The following is a 15,563-nucleotide window of genomic DNA, read 5'->3' as shown; positions in this document are numbered from 1 at the left end:
TGACAAATGATTCACCCCCCCTCTCAGTTGTCTTCGAGACCTAACAAATGGTATCATAGCCTAGTTCTCTTTTGGAGAAGTTTAACAGCTTGAGGAGATCCAATGTCTTCAAACTATTTCAGGAAGGACAATCCTAAACTTGATGGAACTAACTATGGGATATGGAAGATTAGGATGGAGACTCATCTAAATTGCATTGGAAAAGACATCTGGGAAGTTACAAAGAATGGCTATACTACCCCTAGTCAAAGTCAACCTAATCCACCAAATCTGACTAAAGATGAAGAAAATGATTGCAAAGCAAGAGAAGCACTTTTGAGCGCATTGTCAGATCAACAAATCATGGGATTATTAGATAGGTCTACTGCTAAAGCTATTTGGGACAGATTGGAAACATTGAATGAAGGTGATACCATAGTCAAAATTGTAAAACTTGAATCCTTCCAGGTCAAGTATGAAATCTAAAAATTGAAGAGGATGAAATAATTTCTTCTTTTATGGAAAGAGTAAATGAAATTGTTTTGGGTATATAATGTTGTGGAGGAACCTTAAGTGAAGATGAAATTGTTTCAAAATTTTTAAGAGCGTTTCCACTGGCATACAAAATGAAAGTAACTGCTATAAATGAATTGAGAACAATGCCTAATACATCAGTAACTAGAGATACTTTGGTTGGAAAACTTTTATCTTTTGAAATTGAGGAATTTGGTCTTGTTGCTACTATAAAGACAGATCTAGCTTCCAAGGCATCAACATCATCTGCATCATCATCTGCATCATTTGACAAATCTGATTGGAAAGCCTTTTATGCAAGAGAACTTGAAGAAATCAGGAAAGAAAATGAAGAACTTGAAGAACTTGAAGCACTATTTGCAAGGAAAATGCCTAAACGTCCTATTGGAAGTAAGTGTGAAGGTAAAGCACCCTTTAAATGTTTTAACTGCAATAAGATTGGCCATATGGCATCTAGGTGTCCTGATAGACATGCAAGATTAAAAGAAGAAGCTAAAAAAACATACAAGCCTAACCCTGGATATCAGAGATACAAATTTAAGAAGAATAGAGACAAATCTTGTTACCTTAATGATGAAGGAGTCTCTGATGATTCTGATGAGGATACAACAGACAATGGATGGGTTTTTGTTTCTATAACAGAAGATCAACCGACACCTACTGTTCAACCGATAGAGTAGGCCCTGGCAACTAGAATTGAATTTAAGGATGAATGGATCATTGATTCGGGATGTTCACATCATATGATTGGTGATAAAAGTAAATTCTTAACCTTTCAGGAATACAATGGAGGCCTAGTGAGATTTGGAGATGATAAAGCTTGTTTGATCAGAGGAAAAGGCACTATATCTTTTCGATGGTAAGCACAATACTGATAATGTTTACTATGTTGAAGGATTGAAGCATAATCTTTTGAGTGTAGGTCAATTAGTTGAAAAAGGATTTCAATTACAATTCAAGAATGGTAAATGCAAAATCATGAATAGAACTAGTTTGAAATTGCAACAGGTAATCAGACTAAAGGTAATATCTTTCATTTGAATAATAGTGAAAAGACATGCTTGATAGCACATATTGATGAAAGTTGGTTATTGCATAAGAGACTCTATCATGCAAACTTTGATTGCATTGTGAAAATGAATACAACTAAAGAAGTAAGAGATTTACTTAAGATTGTCAAACCTCACAATCTGGTATGTAAGGAATGTCGAATTGGAAAGCAAGTCAGAGCATCTTTAAAGAGTATTCCAGAAAAATCCAATAACGATCTTGACTTAATTCATACTGACTTATGTGGTCTAGCAAGAACTAGAAGCTTACAAGGAGATAGATACTTTATGCTAATCATTGATGACTATTCTAGAATGTGTTGGGTAACTTTTCTCAGGGAAAAATCAGAAGCACTTGGGAAATTCAAACTATTCAAGGTGATGGTGGAAAATGAAACCGGCAAGAAAATAAAATGTCTGAGATTAGATCAAGGAGGTGAGTTTACATGTAAGGAATTTAATACATTCTGTGAAGTTAATGGGATCAGAAGACAGTTGTCAGCACCCCAGACACCCCCGCAAAATGGAGTTGTAGAAAGGAAAAATAGAACCATCTTAGATGTAGCTAGAAGTATGTTATAAGAAGCAAATATACCTCATGTATATTGGAGAGAAGCAGTAAGTACATCAGTCTATACATTCAACAAAGTTCACATCAAAGGTGAAACCGGTAAGACCCCTCATGAACTATGGTTTGGTATTACTCCTACTCTTAAATATTTCAGAATATTTGGAAGCAAATGCTATATTAGAAGAGATGAGTATATTAGTAAATTTGATCCTAGAAGTGATGAAGGAATATTTCTTGGTTATTCATCTAAGAGCAAAGCATATAGATGTTTTAACAAGAGATTGTAGAAAATTTTTGAGAGTACAAATGTGAAGATTGATGAACAATTCAAAGGAACTTCAAGGTACATAGACTCTAAACCGATATCAGAGATACTAACAAATCAACCTACAATGAATACACTGGTACAGGATGAAGATTTAGTTACACTAGCATCATCTAAAAATTCCACAATAACTAAAGAGCAACGACAAACAAAGACACCCCGGTATGTAAGATTGAACCACTCTGAAAATCAGATAATTGGGAACAAGTATCAAGGAGTTATGACTAGAGGAATACTGGCAAATGAAGAGGTATGTCTTATTTCTTAAATTGAATCAACATCAGTTAGTGAGGCATGTGAAGATAAACACTGGATTAAAGCTATGGAAGAAGAATTAGAACAAATTGAAAAGAATAACACATGGACATTAGTTCCTCGGCCTAAAGACAAAAATGTAATTGGAACAAAATGGGTATTTAGAAACAAACTTAATGAAGATGGTAAGGTAATAAAAAAAAAAGCAAGACTAGTGTGTAAGAGATATTCACAAAAAGAAGGAATTGATTACAATGAAACCTTTGCACCGGTAGCTAGAATTGAGCCAGTCAGATTATTCTTGGCTTTTGCAGCACACAAGAACTACAAAGTATATCAGATGGATATCAAATGTGCATTTCTAAATGGAGATCTTGAAGAAGAAGTTCATATTGAACAACCTGATGGATTTTCTTTAACAAATGACAAAGATATGGTTTGCAGGTTAAGGAAATCTTTGTATGGGTTGAAGCAAGCTCCAAGAGCTTGGTATGCTAGATTGGATAAGTATCTTTTGAAGATTGGTTTTTCTAAAGGTAATGCTGGCAACAACTTATACTACAAAGTGACTAATGATGACATCTTGGTTATAGAAGTTTTTGTTGATGATATAATCTTTGGAGGAGAAGATGGATCATGTAAAGACTTTTCTAATGAAATGCAACAAGAATTTGAAATGTCTATGATTGGAGAGAATTTTTTATTAGGATTGTAGATTTCACAGACTGATAAAGGTATATTATTGAGCCAATCTAAATACTTGAAGGAGTTACTAAAGAAATTTGGTATGGAGAACTCTAAACCAGTAAGCACACCTATGACTACAACTGATAAATTATCACTAAGGGATGAATCAACACCTGATAATCTGACTAGATACAAGTCTATGATAGGAGGTTTACTGTATTTGACACAAACAAGACCTGATATTATGAATGCAGTATGTATTGTTTCAAGATTTCAGAGTAATCCTAAAGAAAATCATGAATCAACAGTAAAAAGGATTTTTCGGTACTTACAAGGCACCACAAATATTGGCTTATGGTATCCTAGAGATGAAAACTTTGAACTATGTGCATACACAGATGCAAACTGGGCAGGAGATATAGATGATAGGAAAAGCACCACCAGTGGAGCATTTTTTCTTGGTAGCAGATTAATTTCTTGGTTAAGTAAGAAACAAAGTTGGACATCTTTATCAACAGTAGAATCAGAATATGTTGCAACAACAACTAATTGCACACTAGTATTATGGCTTAAGAAAATGTTGAAAGACATAAAGGTAAAATGCAAGGAACCTATAACTATTTATTGTGATAATACAACAACAATTGATATATCTAAGAATCTGGTACTACATTCTAAAAATAAACATGTTTCTATCAAATTGAATTTTCTGAAAGAGAATGTTGAAGCAAAAGAAGTGAAATTAGTTTATGTGAATACTAAAGAGTAGATTACAGATATATTTACTAAACCTTTGCCTAAGGAAACTTTTGAATATCTCAAAGATCAGCTTGGGGTTATACCCCCACTGGTAGAGACTTAGACAGTTGATGTTTGTCATCAACTGACAGAATTAACAAAGAAATATTTTATTTCGGCTTTGATGAGGAGAGCTACTTCTCAAGGGGAGTAGGTGGTATTTGGTATTTTTGTAATGAGTTGGTATTTTGTATTTGAATCCAGTTTTTGTATTGCTTTGGCATTTGATGTCAAAGGGGGAGAGATTGATATGAAAAAAAAATTGAAAAACACATATTATCCCTAGGGGGAGAAAATGTTACTTTGGAAGAAATATTATGATTTCTGGTTATGATCTCTTTGGGAGATTATTGGTTTTTCATTTTTGGCATTTCTGTTTTGGCACTTTGATGGTTTTTCCATCTTGTGTTGCCATCAGTGTCAAAGGGGGAGATTGTTGGTATTTTGGATATGTTGATATTGTTTTGTCATTGATGTCAACACTTATCAATACCTATCAACACTTGGAGAATTGGTTATGTCACTGACAAGCAAGTGATTTATGCACAATCACTGGTATTTGGTTCACCGACACTTGGAAAGACCTAAAGACTACTTGGTTATGTTGAAGACATTGTTCAAACACTTTGTCTTGGTGATTTGTTCATTAGTTTATTCAAGTTTGCATATTTGCTGTTACTGGCAAATAGGTCCAGGATATACACCGACAGGTTTATCTATTCCAGATTAGCATGACACGTCAAGGAGATAATTTTGTTGTTATTGTAAATGCATAGAGCTGATATCATGCATCGGATATTATTTTATTTGTAATTGATTTTATTGTAATATCTTTTAGAGCTGACCTACTAAATTGGTCTTAGGTTATGGTATAAATGTAAGATCTCATTTGTGTGATCAATATGCGATTGAGGAAAGAGTTGTAATTTAGTATATGCGAATATTAGCAGAGCTATACACGCAGACATCATTCAAGATTAAAGGAAGGTTTGAAGAAGGCATATCAGCGATAAACCGGTACTGAATCCAGCATATGGAGATGCTATTTTGAGTAGTACATTATCATTGGATTTAATCATCAAATTGTAGTTAGTGTGACTCTCATTTGTGATTGAGCAGTGAGGTCTAGGCGCTTGGCCTTTCTGCATGTACAAACCCCATTTGTATACACTTACTATTTGTAGTAGTATCATCTGATTGTGGGTAAGGTTTCCCACTGTAGTTTTTCCCCTTACAGGGTTTCCACGTAAAAATATTGTTGTTATGTGTTGTGGATGTTATTGTCTTCCTGTTTCATGCAATAATCTTTATCGGTACTGCAATTAACTGATAAACTGTCTACCGACATAAAGTTTGGCTTCCCTGTATTAAGCATTAAGTTTGGTTAAGTTGTTTTGGTTTGAAATTATTTGACAACTGATTCACCCCCCCACCCCTCTCTAAGTTGTCTCTGAGACCTAACAAGTTATAGGTAGTAAAATTTAAAGAGTTTCCATAACACTCTATTGCTGGAAAATGGAAAGGCATAATCCCATCATTCTCTATTATAAAATGCGGGATATGTTTCAAAGTGTAGAATAATCTATTGTTAGGGAACATACCATATTTTCATAAATGGCATGCACATACTATGTTGATACATGATCTATAAAGTTATAAAAATATGTCACTACATGAGTCTAATGCCATAGCATACTCTATTTCTAGATGGTTTATATGCCAATAAAATATCAAGGATTACATGTACTATTGGTTCATTCCTAGGTAATCATGATAAGATGGCTAAAGCCAAGCAAATATATGAAATGAGGGCCACAACCTACTAATGCTTCAAGGAGAATGCTAATAATATTTGTATGTATAATTTTACATGTGAATATTTTGATCCCTCTTAATAATAACTTCACAAGAAAAAGGTGCGCAATTGATTATAACATAAAAAAAGGGGAAGAGATATATGACGTGATATACCTGTAGACTTACTACTATAATGAATGTAAGGAAAGAAAATATAATAGTATTATTCCACATAAAGAAAGCATAACACACATAAGACCATTATCATTGAATGACATATGAATAAAATATAATATCAATTACCTGATAGAATCAAAAGTTTTCAGGGTGATAGATATTTTATGCTAATAATTGATGACTATTATAAAATGATGTGGGTTACTTTTATAAGGGAGAAATTTGAAGCATTTGAAAAGTTTAAAATCTTTAAAGCTAAAGTTGAGACAAAGACAAGATTGTAGATTAAATGCTTAAGGTCTAATCAGGGTAGAGAGTTCACATCCAGTGAATTTAACAGTTATTGTGAAAGGAATGGGACAAGGAGACATTTATCTGCACCCCAAACACCTCAATAAAATGGAGTTGTGGAAAAGAAGAACAAAACTATCTTGGATGTGGCTAGAACTATGATGATGGAAGCTAATCTGCCTCATATCTACTGAAGAGAAGATGTGAGCACGACGGTATACATATTCAATAGAGTTCATATCAAAGGAGACACCGATAAGACACCTTATGAGTTATGGTTTGATCACACACCTAGAATTGAGTATTTTAGAATCTTTGGTAGTAAATGTTATATCAAAAGAGATGATTCCATTGGAAAGTTTGATCCTAGATGTGATGAAGAGATATTTCTTGGTTATTCTAATAAAAAAAATCATATAGATGTTATAACAAAAGATTGCACAAAATTGTGGAGAGAACTAATGTCAAGGTGGATGTGAAAAACATAAATTAAATTAGAACTTATGAGAGAGAACCGAGAGTAGAGATGATCATAATTGAACTGATAGCACCTGCACCAGAACAAAATATTGAACTAGTTAATCTGGTAGTATCAAAAAATTCAATAGTAACTAAAGATTAGAGTAGAGGAATAGAAAGTCAGAAGACTCCTCGGTATGTAAGGTTAAATCATTTAGAAGACCAGATCATTGGAGACAAGAAAAAAGGAGTGATAAAAAGAAGGTTGGTAGCTGATGACGTATGTTTAATATTGGAAATTAAACTGGTATCAGTAATTGAAGCATGCAAAGATGAAAGTTGGATGAAAGCTATGGAAGAGGAATTGGATTAGATAGAAAAGAATAACACATGGACTTTAGTTCCTCGGCCTAAAAATAAGAATTTTATTGGAACTAAATGGGGTTTTAAGAATAAATTGAATGAAGATGGACAAGTTGTGAGGAATAAAGCTATATTTGTTTGTAAAGGATATTCTTCGAAGGAAGGAATTGATTATGATGAAATTTTTGCTCCGGTAGCTAGGATTGAAGTTGTGAGATTATTTCTTGCTTATGTCGCCCATAAGAATTGCAAGGTTTATCAGATGGATGTTAAGTGTGCATTTCTGGATGGAGATTTTGAAGTGGAAGTTTACATTGAGCAACCTAATGGATTTTCACTTTCAGATGACAAATACATGGTTTGCAGGCTAAGGAAAGATTTATATGGATTAAAACAAGCCTCCAGAGCTTGGTATGCAAGATTGGATAAATATCTTTTGAAGCTTGGTTTCACTAAAGATAATGTTGACAGTAATTTATACTATTAGATCACTAATGATGATATATTGATTGTTTAAGTCTTTGTTGATGATATCATTTTTTGAGGTGACGATAAGTTATGCATGGAATTATCTGATAATATGAAGAATGAATTTGAGATGTCTATGATTGGGGAGATGAATTTTTTCTTAGGTTTGCATATTACTCAAACTAATAAAGGTATTTTCACCTGTCAAACAAAGTATGCTAGAGAGTTGTTGAATAAATTTCGTATTGAAGATTCTAAACTGGTTGGTACACCTATGGTTAGAAGTGAGAAGTTGAAAAAGAAAGATGCATCAACATCGATAAATCCTACAAGGTACAAGTCTTTGATTAGAGGTTTGTTATATCCAACTCAGACTAGACCGGATATAATGAATGCAATTTGTATTGTATCAAGATATCAGAGTGATCCTAGAGAGAACTCTAAGAGTGTGGTGAAAAGGATTCTCAAGTATTTGTAGGGAACAACTGAACTTGCTTTGTGGTATCCTAAAAAATGATTACTTTACACTATGTGCATATATAGATGTTGATTGGGCTAGAGATGTTGATGACTGGAAGAGCACATCCAATGGAGCTTTCTTTCTTGGAAATAAACTTGTTTCCTGGATCAGCAAGAAGAAGTCATATACATCTTTGTCTACTACTGAAGCTGAGTATGTTTTTGCTACTACTAACTATGCACAAGTTATATGGATAAAGAAAATGTTGAAGGATATAAGGGTGGATTGTAATGAACTGGTAGCTATTCACTGTGATAATTTTGCTGCTATTTATATATCAAAGAATCTAGTATTTCATTCTAAGACAAAGAACATATCTATCAAGTATAATTTTTTGAATCATTTGAGTACTTCAGAGATAGATTGGGGGTTTTTGCCCCTCTGGTAGAGACCTGAATGATGTTGACTGGCATCAGTTTGACATGCACTTACAAAGATACTATTCATTCTGGATTGATGTGTTGGTGCTAATACTCAGGGGGAGTAGTTAGTTGTGTGGTTCAGTGGATTTATGATTTTACTTTGATGTTCATGTCAGATTTCTAGCATTGATATCAAAGGGGGAGAGATATATGTGAAAACCAAATCTTAACAAAATATCAATCAAGGGGAGAGATCAGAGCTTAACAAAGATATCATTCATGAAGGCAATTTGTTAACTTCATTGTTATATCATCTTTTGGGAGATTGTTGGCTATCTTCCTTTGGGGGAGACTTGTTTGGCATTTCTTGGCACTTGGATATTTTTCACATCTAGTGTTGCCATCAATGCCAAAGGGGGAGATTGTTGGCAATTGGAGGAATTGATTATGTGTTGCATTGATGTTTTGTCATAAATGGCAACATTAACTATTTTGGTTGTTTATTGGCCTCCGGTAGGTTCTGCTTGAGTGGTTGGTCTATGATATTGATATGGTATGCTCCAGTACATTTTAGCTTGTGGGTTTGGTTTAGATTTGTCATTCATTCTATTCAGATGGGTATCATGTTCCGTTGGTTCAGGATTTGATGACTCGGGAGCTATCATATGTTCTAGTAAGCCTTTTGGTCACCGATAAGGGTTTTGTCTATAGAGCTTTGTTGAAGATCTTTTGATGGATGCAATAAGTGGTGTTGGCATGACTTCAAGATGACTTGTAGGATGCTATTGGTTATCTTGTTTATTTCCTTGTTGATCAATGGTGTTGGATTTCGGTCCAGACCGAATGCTAACTAATTTGGCTAGTTTATGGATTGACTTATGTAACGTGTTGGTGAATGATCTTGATGCATTACCAGCTGTGTTTATTGATTAGAAATTATGTTATTTCGGTCTCAAGTTGACTTGGTTGATCATTAGATTGCAGGTTTAAGTTATTAATTTATTGTATTATCATTTAGGTGGCTGATCTAATTGTTTAGGTCCAGGGTTGGTATAAATATGATGTAAGATCTGTTTGTAGATAATGGGGATTCATGGGATTAATGTAGTTATAGATTATCTATGTGCAAATAAATTTGTAATCATATGTATAGGATTTGGTCAATCATAGGTGAATGAATTGGGTTGGTGAAAGAGGTTTAAGACCTCTAGTACTGAGCTTAACCAAAACTATACTCAGACATAGGAGATTCTATTCTTGCAATTCTTTCTTCTTCCAAAATGTAGTCTGGATTTATTTTGTAGTCAGTGAGGCTCATTTTGTGATGAGAGGTGTTCTCTAAGATCTTGGCCTTACTGCATGCATGGGCCCCTCTTGTTGTAATTATATACTTACTACATAATTATTATCTGACTGTGGGTAGGCTTCCCACCGTGGTTTTTCCCTTTACCGAGTTTTCCACATACAAATCTTGGTGTTATCTTTTGTGGATGGTTGGTAAATGTTATGTGGTTTATATTTGTGCTTAACTGTTATATCTGTTATTCTGGTATTTGGTTTATGTATCCGGTAATAAGGTTTTAATGCTTAAAGTTCTATAATCTGCTGATAAGTGATTCACCCCCCCTCAGTTGTCCTTTGATTATCTTAGTTGTATAACAATCACAAACCCCTCTAGCACCCTTTGTTGCAACAATTTATATCTCCACCATTTTCTACAATCCATATTCTCTAACTCTACTACCCCTTGCTTCACATTTCATACCTTTGTTATCTACTGCTCTACACTTTCTAGCATTTACATTCTCTCCAAAGAAAATTTAATAATTCTATGTAAAACCCACTAATCTCTCTTCTTAAACTAATGTTGTAAGGTCCACACTAGAAACCTCTTTCTTTTCATTCACCATGCCTTCATAAAGACATGTCTTTACTACAAACTCAATCACCACACCCTCCATGCCTTCACATAGACATTGTAATGCATCTCCCATTTGCAGTTTAGAGATGTGGATATCTCATTTTGACAATGACCATGTTTTTGGATATGTTGAGTTTGATGGTATGATGAAATTTTAAGTTTCTGGTAGAATATTGAGAGGGGGGGGGGGGGTTAATCAGTATATTGAAAAACTTGACACAGAGTTCCCAAACTCAAATTCAATCTCACAAAGTAAACTTTTCTTAATCAAAATCAGTAGTCATAAGAATACTCATCATTCACCGGTTGACTATTATATCAACTTAATAGAAAACAACTTCAACCTTTATGTAAATCAACAATGCTTAATCATAACCTTCAATGCTTCATCATAAATTGATCTAATCATGTAACATCACATCCACAAAAGCATTCACCACTTGACACAAACATTTATACGTGGAAAACCCAAATAGGTAAAACCACGGTGAGATGGGCCTCACAAAGATAGCTATTTTAACTCTTCTGAAGTTCGCCCTATTAAGAGCTAAAGCTAGTTACAGGTTTACAATAAGTCCTGTTAAGAACTAATTCATGTTTAGGAATCACCCGGTTAAGGGATTTACAGGTATTCCTTGATAAAAATCACAATACCCTGTTACGAGTAACGTCGCCAGAGGATTGAAGAATCCAAGCTAATAGACCACCTTGTTAGAGGATTTAATGAGTAACCAAGCTTTTTAGAGCTTACCCAGTTAGGGGATATTACCTCTGCTGTAATTGTTAGAAAATAATAGTTTCTGTTGATCTGTTTGAATAGCACTACACTTGCTTGATCAAATCCTTCTTAAGCTTCAATCTATCTTTACTCAAAGTACAGATCTATCCACCGATTAGGCAACTGCACACTCACAAGTTTCTACCAATCTTGTCAATTTTGCCAGCACTTTTACAAACAACTTCATTGACCTTAAATACACAAACAATTAGGTTGGTAACATAAGCATAAAACTAATTCTCATCATCGAGATTACAAACAAGTCAATACGATCTTGATTGTTAGAAATCATAACAATTTCTTCACACGCTTCAAGACAATTTCAACTGCTCCATGATCACTGCTCCAATGGACTTTGTAACTCATCACACATTGTGCATTAGATGCAATCCACTTTTCTCCTTTCCAAGAAATCAAACAAACGCGGTAAATCAATTTGAAAATTTCCTTATACAATGATCACACGTGTCTCCATCATTTCCGCTCAATAGGTAATAAACTAACAAACATGATCAGTCAGGGTTTATCAACAGGTTAGGGTTTACCAGTTACATTATATAGACATGTTTAACCCTTCATACCAGTTCACCGGTTTTATTCACAAACTTTACATACCGGTTACAAATTTTTTACAAATCTCTTCTTACTCTCTCCATACCAGTTTACAAGAAAAAAACAATAACAACAATAACATCAACAATATTATGAATATCATTATGTCAGTTTAGTTGACATCAATGACAACATATCATTAATGCAATCTATGTGCAAAACGCCAAGAATCTCCCCCTTTGGCATTGATGGCAATACAAATTTAATGCCTTGATTGTTGTTGTGATTGGTGAATAGGAATCCTGGATTACATTACCAAGTATTTATCTTGCTTTGTCTGTCTTCAGTCTGTCACTAGTTTTTCTCCCTTTCAATCACATAATAATTCTCCCCCTTTGACAACAATGCCAAAGTGAAAGTAAAACATGTAATTCTACTCTCACTATGCATCAACATCATACTGCAACTATATGCTCCCCCTATGAAAATCATCCACTCCTTCATCAGTCCATGAAATATTCTACAAGAAATTTAGGGACTAATGCAATCAACATCATGCTCAACTAACTTCATGAAGATGGACAACCCCCAATTGACTTGTAAGATACTTGAAAGTGGTCTTAGGAAGAGGTTTGGTAAAGATATCTGCAAGCTTCTCCTTAGTAGAAACATGCTCCAAGATAACATCTTTACATTGAACTTTTTTCCTCAAGAAGTGATACTTCAACTCAATATTCTTATTCCTTGCGTGCAAAACATGAGTTTTGTAAATGTTTATTTCACTTGTGTTATCACATAGAACATTTATAGGATCTAAGATTTTCATCCTAAACCCTTCCAAAATGTGTCTCATCAACATATCTTGTGTGCAATTCATATATGCTACCACATACTCAGCCTCAGCAGTAGATTGTGAAGTACAACTTTGGTTTTTGCTAGTCCAAGAAACTAACCTTCCTCCAAGAAAGAAAGCTCCATCAGTAGTACTTTTTCGATCATCAATATTTCTAGCCCAATCAACATCTGTATACACTTTCAAAACAAAATTTCGACCATATGGATACCATAACCCATAGTCAATAGTACCTTTCAAATATCTGAAAGTTCTTTTAGTTGCCATCAGATGTGCTTCCTTTGGATTTTTCTGAAATCTAGCAACAATACCAATTGCATGGGCAATATATGGTCGACTGTGAACAACATAGTGTAATTTTCCAATCATTGGCTTGTATTCCTTTACATCTACAAACTTAGATGCATCATCCTTGGAAAATTTACAACTTGTAATCATTAGGGTTCCAAATGGTTTACAGTCACTCATACCAAAAATTTTCAAAACTTCTTTCACATATTTGGATTGAGTAATGAAAATGCCATTCTTCATATTTTGTATCTGTAAGCCTATGCAAATTTTTATTTCCCCTATTAGTGACATCTCAAATTCATTCTTCATTTCATCAGCAAAACAATTACTCATGTCATCATTACCTCCAAATATAATGTCATCAACAAAAACTTCACTGACCAGTATATCATTTCCTTTAGACTTGAGATAAATGTTGCTATCATCATTGTTTCTAGAAAATCCTATCTTCATTATATGAGTATGAAGCCATTCATACCATTCTCTAAGTGCTTGCTTCAATCTATACAAATATTTATGCAATTTTCATACCATATCTTTTGTATAAGTCAATGCATAATCATCAAGTTGCTCTATATAAACTTCTTCTTCCAATATTCCATTCAAAAATGTAGACTTAACATCCATCTAGTATACCTTGAACTTCTTATGAGCTACAAATGCAAGCAATGTTCTTACACATGCCAGTCTTACTACTGGTGCAAAAGTTTCTCCATAATCTTGTCCTTCTTCTTATGCATAGCCATTGCAAACTAATCTTGCCTTATTCTGAACTAGAACACCATCTTCATTTAACTTGTTTCTAAATACCCATTTAGTACCTATAGCATTCTTGTTTACCGATTGGGGTACTAGGGTCCAAGTGTTGTGCTTCTCAATTTGATCTAACTCCTCCTTCATAGCTTTCACCCAATGATCATCACCAAATGCCTCTTTAGAACTTCTAGGTTCAAAAGTGGATATCATGCAAGAGTTCTCTTGTAATCTCCTAGTTTATACTCAAGCATCCTTATCTCCAATTATCTATTCAGGGTTGTGATTTAGTCTCACATACCTAGTTAAAACATGATCATTCTCTTCAGGTTTAGCTTCATCATTGTCATCTTCTTCTAAATTTATTTATTTTGGTTGAACAAGTACATTAGGATTTGCTTTACCACTTTTTGTCTTAACAGTTTCAAGCTCCAAAAGCAAAATGTAAGGATCTTCATCCTTCTTGTCTGAACTTGTTCCTTCAACAACTTCAGGACATTCATCTACATGAACATCAACACTCTCAACAATTCTCTGTGTCCAGTTGTTAAAGCATTTATAAGCCTTACTCTTGGTGGAATAGCCAAGAAATATGCCTTCATCACTCTTAGCTTCAAACTTTCTTATATAATCACCTCTTCTAATAAAACATTTGCTTCCAAATATTTTAAAATAGATAACATCAGGTGATCTACCATACCAATATTCATAAGGGGTTTTGTCCCTACCTTTTTTCATTAGAACCCGGTTCATTGTGTAGACTGTTGTACTTACAGCTTCTCTCCAAAATGTTCTCGCCACATCTCCTTGCATCAAAATTGTCCTGGTTGCTTCAACAACTGTCCTATTGTTTCTTTTTGCTATATCATTTTGCTGAGGTGTCTTAGGTGCAGAAAGCTGCCACTTGATTCCATTATCATCACATTACTTAGTGAATTCCTCAGAAGTAAATTCACCGCCTTGATCTGTTTGCAGACATTTGATCTTCTTGCCACTCTCTTTCTTAGCTAAAGCTTTGAATTCCTTGAATTTACCATAAGCATCATTTTTCTCTTTCAAGAATGTGACCCACATCATCCTTGAATAGTCGTCAGTGAATATCATAAAGTATCTATCACCTTGAATGCTTCTTGTTCTTATTGGTCCACATAGATCAATATGAACCAAATCTAACAAGTGTTCAGCTGAGAAGGACTTGCTCTTGAAATTTGAGGAAGCTATCTTCCCTAATTGACATTCTTTACGGAGAGCATTAACCGGTTTGTTTAGCTGAGGCAGACCTCTTACAACCTTATACTTTCTTACTTTGATAATATTATCAAAATTAATATGAAAAAATCTCCTATGCCAAAGCCACCTATCATCCATCTTTGCAATCAAGCAGTTGCTAACTTTAGGACTGAGATGAAATAGCTTGCTTCTAGTTTGTTTACCGGTTGCAATAAATTCACCTTTGTTTTCAAAGATTTTGGACATACCATTTCTAAATTCGAGTGGGTATCCTTTGTCATTAAGTTGTGCCACACTTAGAAGATTGTGCTTTAGGCTTTCAACCCAGTAGACATCATCAGTACCACTTTTCCCATTAAGAGAAATAACTCCTTTGCCTTTCACCATATAGGGTGATTCATTGCCAAATATGACAACATCGCTATCAAATTCTTTGAGGGAAAGAAATTTTCTTTGATCACCAGTCATGTTATGTGAACAACCACTATCAATGATCCAATCATCAGAGTTATCCATTTTGGATACTAGTGCCTTCTGATCTGATAATTCT

Source organism: Cryptomeria japonica, chromosome 7 (assembly GCF_030272615.1).
Source record: "Cryptomeria japonica chromosome 7, Sugi_1.0, whole genome shotgun sequence".
Lineage (NCBI taxonomy): Eukaryota > Viridiplantae > Streptophyta > Pinopsida > Cupressales > Cupressaceae > Cryptomeria > Cryptomeria japonica.
The sequence above is the reverse complement of the archived record's forward strand: the minus strand, read 5'-3'. Positions refer to the sequence as shown.